This window comes from Notechis scutatus, chromosome 1, assembly GCF_049901735.1.
Source record: "Notechis scutatus isolate UNSWTSFEM ecotype Mainland chromosome 1, rNotScu1.2, whole genome shotgun sequence".
Lineage (NCBI taxonomy): Eukaryota > Metazoa > Chordata > Lepidosauria > Squamata > Elapidae > Notechis > Notechis scutatus.
The window spans coordinates 265,465,011-265,484,195 of NC_142009.1; the positions used below are offsets into that span (position 1 = coordinate 265,465,011).

Sequence of the window (19,185 nt, forward strand, 5' to 3'; positions counted from 1 at the left end):
GTACAAATTCAAAATAAAATATTGTACCAATATAAGATGTTTTATTATCTTTCATATTTATGGAACCTGCCTTACTAGCACTCTGTGAGTCTCAGGCTAACTGGACAGTAAATGTATGGATGACCATTAAAGAGCAGAAAAATGTTAGCATTTTATATATCTTTGTTTTTTCATCTAAGGATGTTTTAATTTTTTTGTAACAAGGACAAAAGAAGCAGCCAACCAAATGCATGCAGTTATCTAGCTAGACAATACTATATGCCACTCTACTTTTTAAGTTTTTAAAACAGTATTTGTTTGTTTACAAGATTTAAATGACCATCCATATTGTGCCAGGTAGCTCTGGACAGGTAACAACAGTAGTAAAAATGCAAACAATGAAAACAATGCAAAATAAAAATCAAGAATATGTTAATTTTAAAATAACTGAATTTTAAATAATTTTGCAGCACAAAGCCTCTAGAGTAAGGTTGGCAATTTAAGATGTGTGGACTTCAAATCTTGGATTTCCCCAGCCAGCGTTCTGGGTGTTGAAGTCCACACAAAGTTGCCAAGTTTGAAAAACATTGCACAGACAAAAACAAAGCCAATGAACTGTATATTATGGTTTCATATGAGTTATTTAAGCTACGGGTTATGACATAAGCTTTCATAGACAAAAATGTATTTTTTGTAATTTAGTTTACTGTATCAGATAACTAAAAAACAACAACCCACAACTGATTTTGTTAGTTTTTAAGTTGCAATAGGACTCTTGTTTTTTTCCAGAGAAAAAAATTGAAGTTCCATATCCCAGTAAATTTTCTCAACATACAGGACAATCCAAAGACTATTTACATAGATATATAAATATTATAGAATTCAATGCAATAGATTTCATTATACTTCCACTATCCCCTAATTATTAATTTTGCCCTACCCAAATCTGATAACTCCTCCATTTAATTATTACCCCTTTTAAAGAGGTTAAAACAGTATTTGAATCTTGCAAACATGTTGTGATAAATAAATTAGGTTGGGAAGTAGGTGAGTTCATTACTGCAGCAAAGTTTGTTTTAATTTTGTTTTGAAGAATAAAATTACTAAGCTGATAAGAGTTGCAGTCCAGAACAATTTGACAGTTCTTGTATTAAGAAATGCTGATGCAGTTGGTAATACAAACTGGTTCTGATACACAAACTTTTTTAACCAGACATAGGCAGGGCTACAATAAAATGTTTTTTCACTGATTTTTTTCAGTGGACTTTAGATTCTTTTTTTTCCTGCTCTTTTTACTATTAGAATAACAGAGTTGAAAGGGACCTTGGAGGTCTTCTAGTCCAACCGCCTGCCTAGGCAGGAAACCATACACCACTTCAGACAAATGGTTATCCAACATCTTTTTAAAAATTTCTAGTTTTGGAGCATTCATAACTTCTAGGGGTAAGTTGTTCCAAAGTTATTAAGTGATTAAAAATTATTTCCAGTTACTGACTTACATTTTAAGTTATTATTGTTTAAGTCATTATTATCGGCATGCACTTTTATTTATTTATTTATATGACTGCCCATCTTAAACAAATAACTTGAATGGGTAACAAACCAAAATACAGGGAGGGAAATGTAAAATCAGTAAAAATAAAATAACTGGACTTTCTGGTTTTTCCTTGAAGACGTTTTACTTGTCATCCAAGAAGCTTCTTCAAAGCTGAAGACATTTCTTGGATGAGAAGCAAAACTTCTTCAAAGAAAAACCAGAAAATCCAGTTGCCTCTTGAAAGAAAAACCACCTTTGGGATAACTATGACCTGGATGACTGAGCATCTCCATAGACAGTGAATTCAAAACTTTGGCTATCATAACCCTGGAATAGTTCATCTGGGACTTTCTCCTATCCCCCCCCCCACCCCATTGCCAAGAAAACTTTTGGCACTAGTTTTACACTCTTGGAATTAATTGTGGAAAGAGATTTCTCTGGAATCCTGATTCTCTGTGGCCTGTGATCTAAGAATTAGAGCTACTCCTCATTGCATCTTTTTATTTAGTGACTTAATCAGCATTTTTGAAACTAGAACTATTGGGTTTGTTTGCTTGTTTCCAAATTTTAAAAATAAAAATAAAATGAGCTGAAGCATAAAACAGGTATGAGAAGAACAAACTTGAGGCTCCTGAAAATGTCCCAAGTTTATTTAAATCTGGTAATGATCTATGGCATGTTTTGCCTTTGTGACTTGTCACTAGCCTAAAATCATGCCTTTTAAACTGCTGTGCTTCTTATATAATGCATGCACACGGCATGAGAGAGAGACAATAAAACCAAAATAGCAATCCTCACTCTGATTTTATTAATTAAGCTCACAATTGGGATTGATTTTGTGCAAGAGGAAGTTTAAATACATTTTTAAAATGGGTTCAGCTATAGGGTTTCAAAAGAAAACTTACCTCACCTTAATTCTAGTGTTTTAAATAAAGTTAGAGAAAAGGGAATTTGAAATAACCAATTTTGATACATACTCAAAGCAAGTCTGTTTTAAATAAAGAGCCAGTGTATTAGGATAAAATTTGGGTTCTAGAAATCCATCACACACAATGCTGTGTGGTAACTGATTTATTGAGACAAGAATATTTGCATGTGTATAAATGAAGATGTTTTCTTAATAACAGCAATAGTAAAAAAAATATAGCAAGCATATATGTAATAGTTAATTTTTAGGAATATATCAATATCAATTTAAAAGTAAACAATTAAGATGGCCAAAGTTGCTATAGAGCAGCAGTAGCAAAAACAAATGGTTTAGAAATAGAATGTTTCTACCTTAAATAGCAAACTCCCTAGCAAATAACATTCAAATGTAAATCTGATTTTCAATATCTTCTTTAATATTAGAAAATTAAGAAAATGTTTCCAGGAGCCCAAATTAAGTGGGAGAATTAAAACTGTACCTTAAAACTTCAGGACTTTTGTCAATTATATTTACTCTAAATTGCAAAAGTCTGAGCTTGCTTCCTCTTGGGGATAGGTACCCTCAAACTAGCTCTGCTATACTGTTGCAACCTATAATAGCTTTCTTTGTATGCAGATTTTAATAAGCCAACATGACGGGAGAAGTTGTTTTGGTTTGTTGTGGCTTTTTAAGTTAGGGAATACTTATTAATTCAGTTCCTGGGGGGCATATTTCTTGTCCAAACAAAACAAAACACAAAGATACTATATGAAAACAAAGAGTGTTACTCATTCAGTTCATTTTTCACAGATTCAGGTAAATTTAATAAGAAACTAAACTAGAAAGAAAAATTTAGTGACCAATAAATTATGCAACAAAAGTTAAGAGGAAGAACTGAGAAAAATATTTGAGACAATTTTATTTTTAATTAATTTTTAAAAACAGAGAGAAATGGGCTTTGTCTCAGGGAAATATAACTGAATTTCTATCATAAGGGTAAATATAAAACAACAGATCAACATACTTTTATCAGGATTGAAATCTGGAGGGGAAAAACGGTTATTTCAAATCTGATTTTGTTCTTGTACTGAAATCCTAAATGTTCCCTTTGAAAAAAAGAAAGGTACTGATTATTTGTTATAAATTAATAGTCTTTAAATGGCCCTATATAGGCCTTTATCCTTGGAATAGTGTGCATTTATTGCCTAAGTAATATGATATTAAATGGAAAAGGGAAAAAAAGAATTATGAAAAAGTAGATATACAGTGATGTTGAAAAAATGCCTTTATAGTGAAAAATTAAGCTGAAAGATTTGAACCTGTTTGCAAATAAATATTCATTCAGCATTCATTCAGTAGTATTCATTCAGCATTATTTAAAATGTTATGAGCTGTGTTTGGAAATGAATGAGCATTTCTTCAGAAGGACAATTAGCAATAGGATATTCCATTGTATTTTTTTTTTTAAGGAAAAAAGAGGATATTTTCCAGTTCCATAAATTTTTATTTCTACAGTGACAACTTTTTTAAAAATGGAGAAAGTTAAAATCTGCATAATTTAAACAAAAAGCTTGTATTGATTGTGTTGATGAACACATCTTCGCATGGCCTTGCATAGATACACAGATTCAACAGAGTCATTTTAATTCTCCCACTTAACTTGGGCTCCTGGAAACATTTTCTTAATTTTCTAATATTAAAGAAGATATTGAAAATCAGATTTACATTTGAATGTTATTTGCTAGGGAGTTTGCTATTTAAGGTAGATATTCTTCAAATATTCTTCAAATATTTTCTAAATAGCAATCTGATGGTTTCATTTCCCTCCCTTCCTGGAAGTAGCATTTTTAAACCTTTTGAAGTCCTGATCATTTATATATATTTTCACGGGTACTTACATGTATGGTATTCAGCTTTGTTCGGGTATTTTCCCACATCATTATAGTTGTGCTTTTAAAGTTGTAGCAACGTTTCAGCAGAATCTCATCTGCCATCATCAGGCTTCTGTATTGTGTTCGTCTGTGAGTCAGACTTTTACAGTTGTTTCAGTTTTAAATTTGGGGCTAGCCTACTGCTGTGCCAGAATGGTTTTTTCTTCATCCTGATTGGTTGGGAGTCTTGGTCCGTGTTTATTGGTCTTGGAGTTTGCTGTGTTCTGCTTGATTGGTGTTTCTAATATCTTCTGTCTGTTTTGTGGCTTTTTTTTTTGTCTTGATTGGCTGGCAACATTGTGTTCCTGTATTGGAGGCTTTTAGTGCAGCTTGGCTCCGAGTAAATGGACAGCTATCATTTGTTAGGAAGCTTCAGATAAGTAGCTTCAGATTGTAGAAAAAGGAATTGTAAACATAATTCTTAACAGTAAAGATGTGTTACAATTTTTCAACAGATTACTTCAAGAAGTAACACTATCAGTCATATTCCCTATGTAACTTTTAATGAAATGAATATATGCAATGTCTCTTTTGCAATTTTAATTAATTTATGTTGGATCTGTGAATAGAAAATTCCCAGCAAATTGAATAAACATTGTTTTAAAACAGATTCATTGAAAATTGGTTATGATTTAATGATTTTGATTTTCTGTTTTTGATGGCAGTACTATTCCATAAAAGTAAACTTTACAATACAAAAGGTACACAATTTAACTTATATAAAAGATGGCTGTATTACAAACTTAGCATTCTTGATTTGTTTAATATTACAGATTATTTTGTGCCCTATTTAACAATCTGGGATAAGAAGTAGTTGAGAATAGAATGCTTTGTTGCACCCGAGTAGCTTAGCTGATAATATACTGTAGGTTATTTCTTCAATTCTGATTATAAAACATTCTGATTACTAGAATTTGAAGTTTATGGATAGTTGTATTAGGAAAATAAATCTCAAATAGAAGGCCATATATATTGTTCATATTGTTCCAATACAAAAAAAAATCAAAACCAAAGTATTTTTAAAACATAATGAATGCACTGTTTAAAAATAATACATTTTTTTTACTTTAGTTTCTGTAAATATATTTTCTAAAATATATTAGAAAGTGTAATTAGTGGTCTCCGTTACATTATTGAAGAAACAAAAAGAATTATAGCTGAAAATGAAGATTGTCAGGAAATACCTTACCAAAATACTTGTACTTTATAGTGCATGTTATGTTTCCTCCCCTTTTATTTACATGTAAAAATCATATGAAATCTTTGCTCTCCTATTTGTGAAACTTTGGAAAAATATAGGAGTGTACAGCTGTGTTAAAGCCTTTAATTTTAAACTATTATATTGGTAAGAATAAAATTAACTGAAATACTAATATTAATATATTTTAGTAAGTAGTTTTAAAAACTCATACTCGTACATGAGAAGTCCATCCATACATTGGGCAGATGTATGTCCCAAGAGAGAGAGATATTTTATGGATATATATTGAATATGGTATAACTAAGCCTCTATGTTTTTAGTTTATCTGCAGTTCTTGTGTTCTGTGGTCCTGTTCATGACTTTAAACCATGTATTAAAATGAAAAAAATGTCCATTCCTCAGTTTAAAAGTAAAAAACAAAAAATATACATCTCTAGTTGTTGAAAGGGTTTTTTAATAGAAATACTGAAATCTTTCCTGTTGAAATTGGGTGTTTCTATGGGAAGTTTTGAGTAAAATATAACCAAAGAACTACTGCTAAAAAAATTATGATAAATAAATGTGCCGCTGTTATTTGACCAAAAACATGCATTGGCTTTGGAGATTATATTACATATTAACTATGATAAAACAAGGAATTTGGATTTTTTGTGGATTACATATTAGTTTGAAAAAAACAACTGCTTTAAAATTGTAAGCATAATAGAAATGTTTTATTTTACTCAGATGTGTGGCAGCACTTTGTAAGAGAAAGGAAGGAAGGAAGGGAGGGAGGGAGGAAGGAAGGAAGGAAGGAGAGAAAGAAAGAAAGAACTATTCAGCTTTGCTTTCGTGGACTAAAATAAATGATAAAGGGAAGAAAAAGCTACATGGACAGTAAGTGAATATGTTTCAACTACTTGTACAAAATTAAGTATTGTGTTAGATTGATTTGAGATGTTTGGATTTGTTTTAGAAAACATTGACCAATCATTTCTTATGTAACTATATTATTAGGCAACTAAGTCAAGAAAATCTCTAGCCCTATAATAGTGAATATTGCAGCACAAACTATAATAACTGGAATGGCTCTTTTGGGAGGGGCAATGATACTTAATAAAAATAAGAAATATATTTTTTCAAAAAAGTAATAGTTACAATTAAGGCCACTCTATAAAGATGTGTTTCATGACCTATTTTGTTTCATACTGTTTCAGGTTGCACTTCTTTGTTGTTTATAAAACTAATTTGTTGGCCTATCTAATTTAAAATCTTTGAAAAACAGTAGAAAAGCCTACTAATATTTGGAATATATAATCTCTGCTGTATAGAGAAATAATTTGAGATCATTATTTTTTTCTAAATCTTTATTTTTGCTACATTGGAGGATAAAAATATCCTGAATCAGAAAAAGAAAGTTGGCTATTTTAAGAATTGCTAGGGTGAGCAGGTTTAATTAAGAACTATAAATTTCTTCTCTTTTTCCAAGGTGCAAGCACAAGATTATGTATAAATTTTTTTCCAAGTTTTGCAGAAAAAAATAACAAAAATACAAACCATTCAGATTAAACTTCTGATGATTGCAGTTGCAGATCTATTATTATTTTCTAATATTTATTGCTAATATTCTTATTTGTGCGCAATGATATATATTCTTTGCTTAAAATTCTCAGGGATTTCTTTATAAGTCCTGTTCGGGGTGTGTGTATGTGAGAGAGAGAGAGATGCATGGGTGCGCGTTCGATTCCGGCAGGTGAATGTTTTTAAGGTATTTTTCCGTGCCAGCTGCTAGCACCAAAAGGAAAAGACATAGTACGGTAGATAAAATGGACTGTGGAGTTTGGTGGCAGAAAGTTAAGCTGAGGGTAATAAAAGGGTTAAGCAGGGCGGTGAGCAGATGCAATATGGGAGTTGTAGGCTATCAGGGTGCTGGGAGATGTCGTAAAATCCTCTCGCTTCCTCTTGCAATGGCCGCCTGCAGAGGGGAAACAGAGGATTATTCTCTCTAATAAAAGCTCATTTTTCCGAAATCCCAGGGCAGCAAAGTGTGCACAACTAAAGTGATATAGGTCTCAGGATAGATCGCAATTAATTAAGTAGCAGAGTGGGTTGTAAGAAAGAGAAGAATTGATTTAGGTGGCTCTCGGTGCCGTTGCAGATGTGATCCTGCCTGCTTTGCTGACTGGGGGTCGTTAACAGAAGCTCGGTATATTTGTTTCGTTTTTTAGATTTTCATCCTTGTGAATTTTTTCCCCGTGTTGGCTTCTCGCATTATTTATCGGTGTATAAAATATATCGATTAGTCGTGCTTCCCTTTTTCCTTTCCAGTCTGCGTTGCTTGGAATTTCACGATTGGAGCAAATCAGTTGGGTGGAATTATTAATGTGTCCTCTGTATCTTTCCAATTTGGGTTCATTGCGGTGGTTTTGGATGCTGCATCGTGCTAATTTGGATTTACAATTTGTTGGTATTCTAAGTGGGCGTTCTCTGTACCGCAGCAATCTTTGGAGCCTGATTTAAGATTTAGGAAAGACATGATCGGCTATACAGCATTACACAGACATGAATGATGAACGCTTAAAAGTGATTAGTTTTGAGATATGAAGCCCAGGACCTAGAAAAAGTTAAGAAGAAATATTTCCTTGAGGAGGCTTTCCCCCCCTTTTTACGTTCTTGTTGTTTTACATCATTTGTAAAATGTTTTAAGAGGTAAAGAAAATTACCCTTAAGTTTTAAAATGCTCAAATCAAACATTAAATGTAAAAGCGTAGAGATTCTTAGTGCAGGAATACCTATTTTCAAATAAAAAACAGTCAAATTTAAAATGATTTTTTTAAAAAAGAAACAAGTATTAGAAGCTGTTTATAGCAGTGGTCCCCAACATTTTTTGTACCAGGGACCAGTTTCAAGCAGAAACACTTTTTCAAGGGGGGGGGGGAGATTCTATTTTCCATTCCCAAAACTTTATGTTTACCCTACAACTCGCATTAAAGACACCTGACTGCAGTCTCTCTAGTTCTAGGTCTTGCCCAGCTGTGTAGCTACAAAATTTCATGCAGATGTTTCTCTTATCTCTGTTTGGTGAAAACAGGAATTGAATGAGGAGCATTTAGTCAGTGTGTTTTCCCTAGGAAGCTCCTGTAGTCCTTGTTTAGGGATCATTCAGAGCTACGATAGACCTCTTAACATCCAGCCCAGGAAGAAACTGCTTCAAAGAAGCCGGGGAGGGGTGGCTTTTCCTGTCGCCGCACCTCCTCCCGAAGTGCCCGTTCACCCCCACCCCGCCCGCCCGCGGCATTCAATCCAGTGCTGCCGTTCTGCCTGCCTGCCTTGGTTTCTGGTTGTTTGGGAGCAGCTTCGGCTGAGAATAATAACTATTCGCCTCTTTTTATCAGCCGAAGCTTCTCCAAATCAACCAGAAATGCAGCAGGCAGGCAGAATGGAGCACTGGATTGAACTGCGGGCGGGCGGGGTGGGGGTGAACGGGCGCTCGGAGGAGCTGCGGCGACAGAAGCCACCCCACCCCGGCTCTTTGAAGCAGTTTCTTCCTGGGCTGGTGGAGGAGCGAGAGAGCGACTGAGAGAGGAACGAGGCGGGAGGAAACCGAAGCCACTGAGCCAGAGAGTAGGACAGGCTTTGGTTGCTTCCTCCCTCCCTTCTTTCATTTGTGTCCTTGATCCCTGATCCCAGCAGCATTTACCGAAGGCGAAGAAAGCCGCCATTTTTTTTTCTTTGCGGCCCGGTACAGAGTGCTCCACGGACCGGGACCGGTCCGCGGCCCGGTGGTTGGGGACCCCTGGTTTATAGGGTTTAGATTTAGAAAATAAAGCTACCTAGACAAATCTCTTAAGATATACCAGTTGGAGTTTACAAATGTCTTCCTGGTTTCTATAAAGTAGGAAAATGTCTTTGTATCAGTAAGAAGAAATAAAATTGTAACACATCCTTTTCCGTTTCTCTGCAAATTTCCAATTTTTTGAAAAATAAAGATCCAGAAATTTAAAGTCCTTTATTTCAGATGAAGTTCCATTCAAACATAGCATCAAAAGAGTGGTTCATGGCCTAGGGTGCCTCCTCAAACCCTCTCTGTGTTCTGCAAGATCAAAATTATTTTCTAGGTTCTTGAAAAATAATACAATATTAAAGTGCCATCAAACAATTATGAGAAGCAGAATGGCGGCAAATACGTCAATTTTAATTTTTCACATGATAAATATCAGTAACTATAACCCATGCAAACAAAAGCTCTTTTGGGTTCCTCCATAATTTTTAAAGAGGGGGATGCGTTGTGAGAGATAAACGATTAAGATACTCTAATTTAGTGACACCTGTTGTGATGCAAGTAGCTGTATAATTAAAAGGAGTTTCTCTCTTTTACATTTCCAGTTGTTCCAGTGAGGCCAGTATATCTAATTAGTGGGTGTAGAAAGAAACCAGAAGCTGAATTGCAAATAGTCCATTCTGCTGGGAGGCACTTAAAATTCAGTATAACTCAATAGCACTAAATTCAGGACATGCTTACTGACTTGCTTACTTACATTTTTACTAAGGCATGATGGTTACGCTAGCTCAGGGGTTGCCAACCTTTTGGACTTCAGGGACCACCAAACTCATAATTTTAGATCCCAGGGACCACGAAGTGGTTCTGTGGGTGTGGCCTAATTTGTGGGTGTGGCTTGGTGGTCATGTGACTGGCTGGGCATGGCTTGTATGTAAATACTATAAATATTTATATAAATATTGAATTTTTTATTAAAAAAAGAACAACTTTTACTCAAAACCAGGCAAAGCAGGCAGGCAGATTGAGTTGCTCACAGAATCACAGATTCATTCAGAAATCTATCTGCCATTGACTAGCTCAGTCTGTCACATAAAATTTGCTTGCAAGCAAACTTACAAAATTAACTCACAACACACCATGTATGTAAATATTGATTTTTTTTTTAATAAAAAAAGCAACTTTTATCCAAAATCAGGCAAAGCAGGCAGATTGAGTTGCTCACAGAATCATTCAGTGATCTATCTGCCATCGGCTAGCTCAGCCTCTCAAATTTGCTTGCCGTGAGTCTGCACTGAATTTGCTTGCAAGCAAACCTTCAATCCTAAGGGAGGTCCGGCTGTGCTTAGCTAGAAAGCAAGAAATCCAACCATTTCCTGCTTCCTAGCTAATCTAAATCTCCCGGCACAGCAGAACAGATGATGGTCGGAAAAAGGAAAAATAGCAACTTAGGAGACAAGTTTGCTGGGTAAGGAGTGAGTGGGCAGGGAGGGTTACCGTGGGCCATGTGGGCTGAGCAGCCTTGAGTTTCTGTGCAGCCTGAATTAATTGCTTTGGGGGTGTTCTCTGGGGTCAAGATTTCTCTGCTGCCCACCAAAATTTTCTCACGGCCTACCAGTGACCCACTGGTTGGTGACCCCTGCTCTAGCTTATATAAGAAGTGTTAGCTAGAACACTATAATGATAAAAGCTAAAAGGCCAAAATATTCAGATGAAAAGCAACTTCACTAGCCTCCCAAAAAAGAAACCTAAATATTTTGGCAATGATCATGTTCTTAATGTAGGGCCTAAAAATGTTTTCCGTAACTTTTTTTTAAAAATAGGATAAAACTATTCGAATCAGAACATGATAAAATGAAGCGGCACCAGATGAGTTTCTTTTGGAAAGATATTCCATACCCTTAAAAACATTCACTAAAAAAAAAAAGAATCCTATGAAGCTATAGTCATGTATCTCCCCTCTGCTGGCAAACATTGTTATGTTTGCTTAAATTTATAGCAACAGGCAAAGCTCCAACTACTAAATGTCAAGTCACAAGTATAGATAGTCCTCAACTTACAACAGTTCATTTAGTGACTGAAGTTACAGCAGCACTGAAAAAAGTAACTTATGACCATTTTTCACATTTTATGACCATTGCAGCATCCTCGTGATCATGTGATTTATATTCGAATGCTTGGAAACGTTCCTATTTATGACGGTTGCAGGGTCACGTGATCCCCTTTTGCAAGCTTCCGACAAGCAAAGTCAATGGGGAAGCCAGATGCACTTAAGAACCATGTTACTAATTTAACACTGTGGACTGGTTCCCTTAACAACCATGGCAAGAAAAGTCATAAAATGGGGCAAAACTCACTCAACCAACTTCTCACTTAGCAACATAAATATTGGGCTCAATTTGTGGTCATAAGTTGAGGAATACCTGTAGAGTCATACCTGTACTTCCGGTATCCCTGCAGTAGGTAAATGCCATGCGTAGTTTGCAGTTATATATATAAAAAAGAAACAAGTTCTCATTTTTTACAAGAGAGAAAAATTATTGTCCTGATATAAGCGTCAATTCCTCCAATTAGAGAAATCACTCGGCTTTATTTCTAACAAGGGGAGAAAGGTCAGCACAATTTACTTGGGCTGTGAGTCTGATATTACTTTCTATCAGCATAAACCCATCCTAAACTCACATCAATGTGGATATTTTCTCCTGTTGTACAAGGATGCCCGACTCCAGTTGCAGGAATTGAAACTGCTGCTTTACTTCCTAAGGAAGCCAATTTCTTCAGTGAAATATGAGCTCATCGCAGAATAAAGCTCTTCTCATTTGTCTACATCACAGATGTCCTGTTCGTCCTTTTCCATTCCCCTAGTTGGCAGACTTAAAAATCATAAAGCCATGTAGTATCTCAGGATTTGGTCTTGTTTCTTGGCACTAGTTAATTCATTGATGCTTTTAAGTGGTGACAAATCTTTCTGAGGTGATGAGCAGCTTTACATATTCCTGATGAAAGAAAAATAGAGTGTCATCATGATACGCTCTAAATCCATTGCAAATCAATATCATCTAGTTATTGAAAGAAGGGAGAAGCCAGGTAAATTCTTATAGGAACGTATAGTACAATATCCAAAGGTGTATCTTTACTGCTACTTAATGAAACTGGTTCCTGATATACAGATAATATATACTGTAATTATCTAAGCTCTTAAGTCACAGACATTTTGCTCAAGACATTTGCTCAAGACATTGTGGAGTATTGGCACATTTTCTTTTGCGCAAGGTATTCACTTCAAATAACCCTGCATTATTTTCAGTTATTACATCCATATATTTTTTATGATCAGCTGTTTCTGAAAGAAATAATCTCCAGAATTGGTGAAATGTGCTAGATTATCATCAGTAAGGACAGGCCAAATGTTTTAGCCTCAAAAATGGTTGCTCAAAGTCTTCTGCTAAAAGAAACCATTTCAAGAGTTTTGATGAACAGTTGGAGCAAATACTTGTTCTAAGAAATGAAACAAAAGTTGACTGTTTCAGAGTTCCGGTTTGTCAGGCTTCGGCGGCGGCAGGAATTCGCGATTGTGCGCGATTCCTGCTGTGCTCGCCGCTGGAGTGCCTCCGATCCAGCTGGATTTGGAGGCTATAGTTATCCCGTAGAGATAACTGAATATAGGGGAGATCAAGGGCAGGGGTCTGGGGGCATCGCAACCCCCTTCCTCAGCCGGCTCAACTCCCTTTTCCAAAGGCGGTGGAGCGGCGGTCAGCAATGGCTGCCACAAAGAACCTTTCAGCCGGACAAGTTTGTGTAGGAGGAAGTTGAGAAAGTGAAAGTTTTTGGCTGAACCGGGACAACGTAACATCTGAATACCCTGGATATTTAGCTCTTTAAAGGATACATTGTTTCCCAAGAAGATCGTAAAAAGCTGCAGATGAAAGTGGAAAGGGAAAGTTTTTTTTCTTCCACTCTCCTTCCCTACGGAGATAGCAGATGGAAATTGGAAATAGCCGCTTTGGCAACAGAAGGTAACTAATTTTGAAAATTAAAGCCAAGGGGACCTTAAAGATTTCTGAACATTGATATTTAAAAATCAAAATCTTTTTGCTATAAGTGGGAAGGAAGAGGTAAATGATTTATACTAAGATTTTGCTGGAGGAGACTTCTTGGAGTTTATAAGATCAGAGACTAAACTGCAATAAAACTTCTAAAAAATCATTTTGGAATTGTGTAATTGAACTCTACCCCAGGAAGAGAAAGTATTAAAAGAAGAAAGTGCTAAATGAAACAGTTTGTGTTGATTTTTTTTTTTAAACAAGTTTTATTAATTTTTAAAACACACAAATTATCATTATTCATTATTCATTACATGTTTAAACCTTTTTCCATTGTAAATTTAACAAGTCAGATAAATTATGATTCTGTTTTAAACCATTTCCATATAACATATAACATACCAAAACCTCTTATTCAATTTCTCTTTACTTCTCTTTACTCTTATTCAATATCATTATTATTATTTCATCTGTTTCTTTCTGACTTAGTTACCATTATTCTCATTCTATATTTCTACAAGTTTTTATTAATTCTCCCCCCCAAAAAGACATATACACACAACACACAAAACATAAAAAAAATCTTTTTGGAAAGTAACTTGGACCCAGGTGTCTCTCTCTTCATGGACTTCAATTATATTCATGCTCATCTTACATATCATTACTTATTTTATTTACCATTCTAAGCCTTCTATATTAACTTCTCCACATATTTCACACTTCTTAATTCTACCTTAATTAATCATCTTAGTTTGAATCATTATATTTGTATCTTTTGTCCATTTTTTATCATCCCTTTGTCTCATTCCTTATGAAAAAAAAGAAAATCAGTTTCTCCTGAAATCATTAATCAGAGTATGATGCCTTTCTATCTCCCCCCCTAAGTTAATCAAATTAATCTTTAAAATAATATCTAATACCCAATCAGATTTTGCTTGGTACATTCTATCTAACTAATACATCCAACATAATTAAGTGCATAATTAGACAATAAATCCAAATATTAAAAAAAAATACTATAATAAAAATTTTATAATAACATCAATACCATAATTTTATTAAACTCTTTAATTAAAACAATATTCTAAACCTCTCCTATTATTAAGTTTTAAAGCCAATCATTTTTAAACATTTTAACATTTTAATCTCTTATCAACTCTTAAACCATTGCAATACTAGCATCTCATCTTATGTACCTTGCAAAATCTTTTTTTTTAAAAAAAATTATACTTTATCCATTATCCATAAAAAATTCCTTTTTTCCATTTAATTTCAAAACATTGTAGCTTTTCTCCACCTTTTCCCTTTCTTTCTTCTCCCAACAAACCTTTCTACCCCCCTTCTTCTAGCCTCTGCCTTACCGGCTTCCCTTCTCTGTCTTATTCCTTTTCCCTTTTGTTTACTATCATCATATTGGTTTTGCACTTTATTTTTCCCTTTCTTAAATGTTTTTTTAGATCTTAAGTCCTTAAGTCCTTTAGTTTTCTTCTTTTCTCTTCTCTTCTTTTCTTTCTCTCTTCCTTCTTTCTGGATCAAATTCTGAGATTCATTAAAGATGGCTCCTTCCTTTCTTTCTTGTTCCTCTGCTGTCTTCATCTGTTGTAATGTTTGTTGATAATTAGTAAGCGCCATTTCTAAGAAAAGGAAAGCTTCTTCCACACCATCTTTACCATTTTTTTTTGCTTGTTCATATTCTTTTCTTAGTTCCTCAACAGAAAGAGCCATTATAAATCTTTTCTTTCTTTTCTCCTTCTTTCTTCTTACAACAACCAGAATATTCAAAAGAAAATAAAAAAGATAAAGCAGTCCCAAAGTTATCAATCAGTCCAAACCAAGGCAGAGTTCTCACTTTCTCCTTCTGGGGTAATATCAATCAAAGAGAAAGAAAGTCCAAATCTGTTTAAAATCTTATTACAATATATTCTAGTCTTCAAATCCTTAAGGCATCTGCTCCAACAAAGTCTTAGCATACAAATATTTTCTTTTTAATCCTCTCTCTTCCCACTCATCGCTTAAAACCAATTTTCACCTAAAAAAAATAGGTTTCTTAATATCCAGTTATTTATTCCGTAGGAAAAGAGGGAAAGCTATCCTTTCAGCACCTTCAAACAGCCGCTTTTTTCCTCTTCTGGCAGGTATTATTCAGAAAGTCATACTTTTCAGGAATTTTATTAAATATGTCTTAGAGTCCTAGGAGCCAAGAAAAACTTTCTCCTCTCAAGCACTTTCTCCACTTCCTCCTGCGCATTCTTACCCGGCTGCCAGCTTCTTTGTGGCGGCCATTACAGACCGCCGCTGCACCCGTCCTGGGAAAAGGGGTTCTGCCGGCCGGGGAGGGGGTCTGCAACACCCCAGTCCCTTCTCCGGATCCCCCTACCTTCAGCTGCCCCTGCAGGGCAGCCTAGCTCTGTACCCGTCTGGGTCGGAGCCCCAAAAACGGCTAGCGCGGCAGGGATCGCGCAGCTTCGCAAATCCCTGCCGCTCGCGAAGCCGACAAACCGGAAGTTTCAGTTTGTGTTGATTTTAATTGCTGGATGACTTTGGGACTTTTGCAAACTATCTTTTGAAAGACTAAAAACATTTGGATTGTTTAAAAAAACACACCTCACAATGGCATTATCTGTGGAAGAATTGAAAATGGAATTTAAAAAGCTAAAAGAAGAGGAACAAGAAGGCAAGGGCTCTTCTGGATCTGTTTTTCACTTCTTAGAAATGGCGATTTCTACTTATCAGGAAATACAGCAACAAGAAAGCTGGGATGAAGAAGAAGCCATCTTTAATGGACAAATAATTTTAGTTGAGGAAGAAAAGGGAAAAAGGGGAAAGAAAATGGAGAATTCAAGATTTAAAAAAACAATCAAGAAAGGGAAAATAAGGTGAAAAATCGATATAATGTCAGAAAGCAACAGAAAAGAGGAATACAACAGAGAGGGGAGACTAAGAGGGTGGAGATTGAGAGATGGCGGGGGGGGGGGTAAAAAGGCTAGATTCGACAAGAAAGGAGGGGAAAAGGGAAGAGAAGTTATAAAGGCTTAAAACAAGATGTTAAAAAACAGGGTTTTTTAGAGACAAAGGGTAAAATACAATTTAAAAATAGATTCTGCAAAAGTACATAAGATTGTATTGTATTTGTATTTGAAATAGAGTTAGAAAATTGGAATATTTTATGTGTTAATAGAATATTGTAGGGAATGTGTAAAATGTCTAAGATTTAATAATATAGTTTAATTAATTAATTTGTTATGGAACATTGTTTTTACTATACTATAAGCTTATTATGTTTTTTATTTTAAAATGTTATGTAGAATGTACTAAGCAGAATCAGAATGGAAATTATGTATTATTTTAAGTGTTAAATTTGGGGGAAAGATAGAAAGGCGTCATACTTCAAGCAGTGATTACAGGAAAATTTTTGTATTAAAGAGAAAAGATAAATAGATAATTGAAAAAGAACGGACAAAAGATACAAGTATAATGATTTAAATTGAGATGAAGTAAATAAAATAGAATTAAGAGAGTGAAAAGAGGGGAGAAGACATATAGAAAATATAGAATGTTAAATAAGATATGAAATAGTATATAAGGTGAGCATGATTTTGATTTATGTCTGTACAAAAAGATGTAACCCGGGGATAAGCCGCTTTCTAAAAAGAAGTTTTATGTTTTCATGTTACGTGTTTTGTTTGTTTATATTTGTTTATTGAGAATTAAGAATGTTGGATGAGAACATATGAAATTGTAAATAAGACAGATGAAAGTATAAGTTTAATGAATAAAATTGAATAAAAGTAAAGGGAAAAATAGTGAGAACTTGGAAAAAGTAATAAGATATGAAGTTGAATACACAAGATGCATATTAAATTGTGTTTGTATGGAAATGTGATAATTTGGAACTATGCTGTACTTAAACAAGATGTTTTATTTGTTTTGTTAAAACTTAATAAGCAGTTTTTAAAAAAGATGTTTTATGTTCTTACGTTTTATGTTTTGTTTGTTTGTGTATTGTCTTTGAAAATTAATAAAATTTGTTTTTAAAAAAAGTTGACTGTTTCAAGCAGCTTTGTTCCAAATACACTTAGGCTATTACAGTGGTGGGATTCAAAAAAATTTACTACTATTTCTGTGGGTGTGGCTTGGGGTGTGTGCATGGCTTGGTGGGTATGGCTTGGTGGGCTGGCAGGGGAAGGATACTGCAAAATCCCACTCCTTCCCCACCCAACTAACCAGCTTTCCAGCTCACCTCAAAGCGAGCAAAGAAATGATTCAGTTCCTCTGCCAATGAAGCATCCCCTTCAGCAGGAATGACATTGGTCGGTTAATGGTTGGTAATTTTTTGAATCCCTCACCATACCTGCCTCATGTTATTGCTATAATAATAATCCTCAATCTTCCTCTTACAATCAGTCTTGGCCTTCCAAATACCTTCTTCAGATTAGCTCTGGCAACACTGTATCTTGCCCCATCACCAGACATAAAGGCCTTGATCCTGTCACACAAGAAGCACTGGACTTCCTTGGTCATCCAGGGTTTCTGATTGGGATAGATCCTAATACTTTTATCCACAGTGTGATATAGCACAGAACAGTTGCAGTGTGCTCCTCTAGGTCAGGGTGGTAAAAGATGTCCCAATTTGTGTTCTCACAACAATCCTGAAGTTGTTGGGAAGCATCTTCTGGCCAAGATTTCACTGTCTTTATAATCGGCAAAGCCCGTCTCCTAAGAGGGATGTATGCTGGTGCTAAAAGTAGTGACATATGGTCTGATTGTCCCAAATGTGGTAATTGTATAACCTTATAGCCATGTTTGATGTTGGTATATACTTTGTCCAATAAGTTTGCTCCTCTAGTAGCACACTTAACATGCTGATAGAATTTAGGGAGCTCTCCTTTTAAATCAGCTTGATTAAAGTCCCCCGCTATGATATGTACAGCATCAGGATACTTATTCTGCTGATTACTAACAATGTTATACAAGAATCCCAAAGCTATGGTAGTATTGGCACCAGGTGGGATATAGACTGCAGTAATCAAAACCATGCTGAATTCCTGTGGAAGATATATGGGTCTGCATTTAAGAGTTATATACTCCAGATCCATGGAGCAGTGGCTCTCTACAGTCTTTGTATTGATACACCAGCTTTTGTTCACACTATAGGCTTAAACCTCCGCCTTTGCTCTTGCCAGAATCTCTATTCCTGTCCTGCCGGTGAGCTATGTAGCCTTCCAGCTGAACAGGTGCATCTGGAATGAGTGAATGAAGCCAAGTTTCTGTGATTAGCAAAACGCAGTTCTTGATGAATTTAGTCTTTGCAATCTGTAGCCTTAATTCATCAACTTTGTTAGTCAGAGATCTTGCATTGGTAAGAAATATACTTGGAATTGAAGGCTTGTGTGGAAAGTTACTCAGCCTAAAGAAAACCCCAACATGGCATCCTCTCTTCCTCTTCCTCTTTCTCTGCCTCTTCCTCCTTCCTACAGGGATAGTGATCCATGGCTCCCCCAGGGTCCTAACTGCCTCCTTCGGTATGTTATCAGAATGTATAAAATCATCCATAATAGCCTTTTCATATTTCAGTCCAATTTGTAGCAAGGCTTGCCAACTATAGATGAACCTTGCCCCACAGGATTCAATCAAGGAAAGAATCCAAAACACACACAGAATCATATACACCATACACTGAAAGAAGGAGCAGCCAGCTGCAGCATCCATGCGCGCAGCCATCTTGGGGGGGGGAAAGGATACCAACTCTACTTGATCTTGCTAAGTAGTAAGTGATGGGTCAGTGAGCACAGAAAAATTGGTCAAAGAAACTTTTTAAAAGCTTAATCTT

At 35.3% G+C, this 19,185-nt stretch overlaps 2 long non-coding RNA genes across 2 annotated transcripts in view; both read left to right on the top strand.

Annotated features, from left to right (window-relative positions):
• Positions 1-4,067, top strand: part of LOC148133353 (uncharacterized) — a 109,518-nt gene extending 105,451 nt beyond the window's left edge. Inside the window, exons 7-8 of the long non-coding RNA XR_015746690.1 lie at positions 1,282-1,422; positions 3,457-4,067. This is a non-coding gene — a long non-coding RNA (uncharacterized LOC148133353). The remainder of the gene's footprint in view (positions 1-1,281; positions 1,423-3,456) is intronic.
• A 5,272-nt stretch (positions 4,068-9,339) lies between these two features.
• On the top strand, positions 9,340-19,080 carry LOC148133354 (uncharacterized). Its single transcript, XR_015746691.1, has 2 exons — positions 9,340-12,843; positions 17,411-19,080. It is a non-coding gene; the product is annotated as an uncharacterized LOC148133354 (long non-coding RNA).
• Positions 19,081-19,185: the final 105 nt, after the last annotated feature.